The sequence below is a fragment of the Stenella coeruleoalba genome (assembly GCF_951394435.1).
Source record: "Stenella coeruleoalba genome assembly, chromosome: 2".
Lineage (NCBI taxonomy): Eukaryota > Metazoa > Chordata > Mammalia > Artiodactyla > Delphinidae > Stenella > Stenella coeruleoalba.
In genome coordinates, this window is record NC_137147.1 from 140,609,394 (window position 1) to 140,615,489 (window position 6,096).

Below are 6,096 nucleotides of genomic sequence, written 5' to 3' on the forward strand. Positions count from 1 at the left end.
AGGCCAGGAGGGGCTTTCGGTGCCAGCTCCGGCTGCCACGTTCACGTTCTGAGATAAAGCTCCCACAGGCCAGGGCCAGAGCCACTGGCTGGGGTGAGGCGGTGCCCTGGTGGCCTCCAGGCACTGCGGCAACTCAGCCATCACGGCCGGCTCTCAGTGGAGCCAGATGGACAAGGGCACCAATGTGCACTTGGATACCTGTTGGGCTGGCCCTTCAGGATGGGGGAATTTAGGATTCCTGGGTAAGAAGAGGGAGCCGGTAGCCACAGATCTCCCCAGATGACTTTTCCCTTAGGGGGTCTTAGAGATCATCTTCAAAAATGATGGGCCTGGGAATGAATGATTTGAGGGGTCCAGGAAGGTTCCCACCTCCTTCCACCCCTGCCTAGAATACATTCTTCATTCCCTACTGCCACTTGCTGGTCTGGGAAGCCTTTGCTGATTCACATTACAACCCTGGGCCTCATTTCTTCCTTCTATAAAATGGGTGGAATTTGGCCATGAAGTACAGTGAAGAAACAGCCCTAGATCAAAGGTCTGCTGGCATGAATTCTCATACCTCAGGACTGCTGTGTGTTCTCTGGCAAAGTCCTGCCCTCTCTGGGCTTCAGATTCCCATGTGTCAAATGCGGGACTGAGGCAGAACTATCTCCAAAGACTGAAATCCTCCCTCAGGTATGACTGACCTCCTGTTCTTTCCCAAGGAAGGACAAATTGATCCAGGGATACAGGGAGAGGGAGTCAAGGAAGAGGGTGATGACATAAAATATGAACTTTACCAGTGTTACACCTTTGCTCTGACCTGGGCTTGCTGGACGTTTCCTCTCTGAACTCCACTGAATGCCTGGCTGGGCTTTGGATAATCTGGGCAGGTGAGTGGGGGAGCTGTGTTCTGCTTCTCTCTCTGTAAACAGGGCTCTGAATCCCAGAGGGTGACCAACACCAGACCACAGCTACGAACTGTCTCCGAGAGTTTGCCCAAGGTGCTCACAATTCTACTACGTCTCCCCATCACCACCAAGACCAGGAAAAGTTTAGCCCAAACTTTTCACTCCAAGTCAGAGACCTAATTTTCAGATGAAGAAAACCGAGGTCTTCCTAGAGATCCCACAGACCATCCATTCAAGCACATACATACGCCCAAGTCTGGGCTTGCCGCGTGTCAGTGTTACCTCACTGACATCGCACACAAGCCTGTAAGAAACATGCCATTATTCTCCCCACTTGACGGATGGAAGAACTATTACCACTCAGTGAGGTTAAGTGACTTATGTAAGGTCACAAAGCTGGGAGTAGCAGGGCCAGGATTTAAAACCAGGTCTGACTCCACATCTGCTCTCCATGCTTCCTTCCCGTGGACTGAGGTAGAAAGGGGAGTATTTTGTGCTTCAGAAGCCCAGGAACCTGAGAGATGGGTTCTGCCAACAAGGTAGAATCTACCCAACAAGGGGTGGGTAGGGGAGCCAGGGCCTTTGCACCTGCTGTTTGCTTTATCCAAAAGGCCTTCCCCTAGATAATGGCCTTGCTCACTCCCGCACTTCACTCAGATCTCAGCTCAAGGGCACTTGACCAAGAAGACCTTCCTTCTAGGACCACTGAGTCTAAACTGAACAACTCCTCCCACTCTCCTTAGCCCATTAGAGTAACACCTATCACCATCTGAAGCACTGTCTTATCTGATGTGCATATTCATTTATTGTTTGCTTGTTTGCCTCCTCTGAGAATGTAAGATTTTATCTGTCTTATTCATCACTATAACACAAAGCCTAACACAGCACCGAGTAGGTGTTCAATCGGTATTTGTTGAGGGAGAGCACGAGCGACTAAGTGCCTTTTCCCCTAATAACTGAAAGAAAATGGAGCATCTCTTATCTGCTAGGCATAGAGGACAGTGAACCCGCGCACATCTCAGTCATCCCCAGATGTTAACCCATTTCACAGGTGGGGGAACTGAGGCTCCCTCCAGCATCAAGGGCCCACGGACGGAAAGATGGCACATGGCAGATGAAGCAGCCCGTTGGGGTGGGGATGCGCGACCCCACGAGTCTGGCTCCGAGCCCAATGCTCCTTGTAAGAGTGGGGGCGGCGCCCAGAAGGGGGAAGGGGTGCTGAAGGCCCCCCAGCCCTCGCAGAGCACTCTGGGCTGTGCTGTGCGCCGCAGGGCCCTGGCCTCGCGCCGGGGCCGCACCCTGGGCCGAGCCGCTCAAATTCCTCCCCTCCCACCCCCGCGCTGGCGCCTCCCGCCGCCCCCTGCCACCCCAGCTGCCCGAGCGCGGCCCCTGCGAGCCCCCGCTCCTTCCCCTTCCGCGGGCCTGCCAGGCGTCGGGTAGTGAGGACGGGCCAACCCAGCCCGGGCGCTCGTGACCCCCGGGGTCCCCCGGCCCGCCCGCTCCTGGCCCCCAGACTCGGGGCGCCCGCAGGCCCCGCGGGTCAGCGGGAACCGGCAATTTCCCGGCCGCCCGCCCGGCCGCCCGCTCTGTACTTAGGCTGATGACGGGTTCCCGCGGCCCTGGTGGCGGGGCGGGCGGTGGGTTCAGGGCGGGCGAAGCCGGCCCAGCCGGTCCCGTGCTCGGCTCTCAGGCGGCCGCCGGGCCTGTGTCATCCACCAGGAATTTCTGTTTTCCCCTCCGCGGGGCTGGAAGAAAAAACAATAATTAGGTCACTGGGCAGGCGGCAGAGAGGGTGTGGGACAGGCCAGTGGCGCCCTGTTGGGCAGGGAAGGGGTCTGGGAGGATGATGGGGAAGGAGAGGCCCCCGCAGGGCTCCCTTCCCCCTTCCTGCCCTCCCCAGGATGCTGGCTGATGGAGGCAAAGGCATCCCGGACTACTGCCACCCGTTTCCTCATGGGCCCATTCATTCCGTGAGCATTTATCGGGGCATCGCCTGTGCGCCAAATTCTGTGCTAGGCGCTGGGGACCGAGCACTGAACAAAAGAGAAGGAAAGACTTCTTAGAAAAGACCCACAGGCAGCCACGCAAAAATATACAGTCATCGCTCCCATGTGAGGCCTGGGGGGACTGGTTCCAGGACCCCCATTGATACCAAAATCCAGGGGTGCTCAAGTCCCTTATATAAGATGGGGTAGTAGTTCCAAAATAACAAAACGTACGTCCTCCAGTGTACTTTAAATCATCTCTAGACTACTTATAATACCTAATACAACGCCATGTAAACAGTTGTAAATACAATGTAAATGCTATGTAAATAGTTGCCGGGCCAACAGCAAATTCAAGTTTTGCTTTTTAGAGCTTTCTGGCTTTTTTTTCCCCGAATATTTTCCATCCAGGGTTGATTGAATTGCAGAGGCAGACACCATGGATGAGGGAGGGCTGACTGTATAGCGGGAGGCCTGCTGCACAGGACAGAGGAGCTTCAGGGGATGGAAGTTAGGAAAAGCTTCCCTGAGGAAGTGGCACCTGCACAGAGGCCTGAAAGAGGAATGAGGATTGGCCAGGCCAAGTGGAGGGGGAGGCAGGGAGGCTGGGGGGTTGGTGGCAAAAGGAACAGCATGTGCAAAGGCTTGGGCGTAAGAGGCAGTGCATGTTACAAGGACTGGGAGTACAGGAGAGAAGAATCAATGAACGCTTCATTCTGAATGTGATGCTGATGAAAGACACATACTTTTGGTCTCATGAGGCCCCTAAACACAAGCCAGCTACTTTATCTGGGGCTCAACTGAAGATATAGCCCCCTGTTTCTACACTGGAGGAAACCTGTTTTGGACTTGCCTCACTGAGAGGTACTAGGTCTGGATACTGTCCCTATGTGCAGTTTAAGGGATTTTCAAGGGTCATTTGGACTTGGTACGTTTCTCACTTTTTTTTTTTTCTTTCCATTTCTCACCCTTTACTCTGACCTTAGGAAAAGACGGGATGCCAGAGCAACTCTATCTGGCTGTAGAGTTCACAGTATGAGTGATAAGACTAGGGAGGTGGTCAGGATTGAAGCATAAAAGGTCTTAGGGCCATGGTAGGGAGGTTAGATGTTATCTTAAGGGAAGTCGGGGTTTAAAGCAGGGTGGGAGGGGACAGGATCCGATTTCTGAAAACTTATAGCTGATAATATCCACCATTTATTTAGTTCCTATTAGGTGTACAGGGCCTAGCATTTTATGCACATCATCTCACTAAGCTTGATGCGAATCTTATGAGAATGGTTTTTTAGCCCCATTTTGTAGAAGAGGACAGGGAGGTCACTTGCCCCGGGTTGCCTGCTACTAAGGGGCAGAACCAGAACTGAAATGCGCTAGGCCCTGTTCTGAGAGCTGTAGGAAGAAAGATGGGGGCTCTAGCCCTACTCTCAAGGAGCTTGTGGTCTGCTGGGGGGACACGTGCGTGTGATGTATTAGAGCCATGGCAGAGTGGAGTTCACTTCTCTCTCCTACGATGACCTAGGGGTAGATTGTCTAGGTCAGGAATGGAGATCCTCCTCCGTGAGCTTGTCCAGGCATCCAGGCCCCTTCCACCTTATTGCTCTGCCATCTTGATGCGTCCAAGTTGGCTGCCCCACCATCCCCATTCTGGGCAGAGGGAAGCAGAGGGAGGGAGCATGTCCTTTCTCCTTAGGGAACATCACTGCTACATCTTCATCTGTATCCGTATTTGAATCCACATCCACATATGAATCTATATCTATATCAATAGATCTACCAATTACCTAGTATCCAAAGCAACAGCTTTAAGAAGGGTTAGTGCCCAAAAGGTAAAATACAAGGATGGATAAAGCCAGCCCCTAAGTGACAAAACATGGAAACCATTACAGCAGAGAGAGAATTATTTCACTTCCTATTGAGGTCCTATTGGTAGTTTCCTTAACAAAACTATTCCTGCATATAATACTTGATCATCTGAACAAAATATTTTTGGTATGGTTTTGATAAAAAGAAATTCATTTTTCCCCAAAATGTAACCTTATAAAATTGTGGAATGTCACATGTACCTGTGGGTTTGATGGGTCAGAAACAGTTGCAAAGATGAACAAGACAGGGCACTGCCCTCTGTGGTTCTTTCAACCACACCCGACTCCCTCAGAGGAAATGGTGCCTAGACAGGCATTCGGGACGTGGCAAATTGCCCTTGGTCTGTGCTTTGGGGGCCCATCAGCAGAGTGATGTGGGAGACGGAGAGTCTACAGCGCTGGTTCTCAAAGTGTGGTCCTCCGCCAGCCACATCAGCACCACCTGAAACTTGTCAGAAGCGCAAATTCTCAGGCCCCACCCAGGCCTGCAGAATCAGAAACCCCGAGGATGGGGCCCAGCTCTTGGTTTTCACAAGCCCTCCAGATGATTCTGATGCAAACTAAAGTGTGAGAACCACTGGTCTAGGGCCCTGCACACTGGGCTGAGAGTTGGAAAACCTTGGTTCCAATCCTGGACCTGGCAGTCCCAGGCTCTGTGACCTTGGGCAAGTCAGTTTCTGTGGGTCAGGAGTCTGGGCAGAGCCTAGCTGGCCCTCTGCCTCGTGGTCTCTCACAGGCTGCAGCCGAGCCGTCAGCCAGGCCTGCAGTCATCCAAGCTCACTCACGTGCTTATTGGCAGGATTTGGGGCCTCGTGGGTTGCTGGACTGCAGACCTCGGTTCCTTGCTGGCCTCGCTGATCCCGCTGGCTGTTGGCCGGGGCCCTGCTGCATGGGCCTCTCTGTTGGGCAGCTCACAGCTTGGCAGCTGGCTTCCCTCAGAGAGAGCAAAAGCATGCCCCAGATGAAAGGCGTGGTCCTTTTGTAACCTAATATCAGAAGTGACATTCCATCACTTTGCTGTCCTCCGTTTGTCAGGAGCGGTCACTGGGTCTAGCCCACATTGAAGGAGAGGGGATTATACTGATCCAGGAGGCAGGGGTCATCTTAGAAGCCCCTACCACATCTGCAAAGGCTTGTTCCAAGCGAGCCCTAAGATGGAGGGAATTCCAAATGGAGGAGATCCTGGGAGAGGCCAGAGAAATGTAGGGGAGGGCTCCCAAGACAGGGTCCCCAGTGCCTGCCCACCCTGATTTTTATCTTACTGCAGGGCCTGTCTGATGGTGGGGGGTATTTGCAGCCGGCAGGAGCTGCATTCCAGGGCCGGGTACTTAACATTCCAGAGGAGCTCTCAGCTAATTA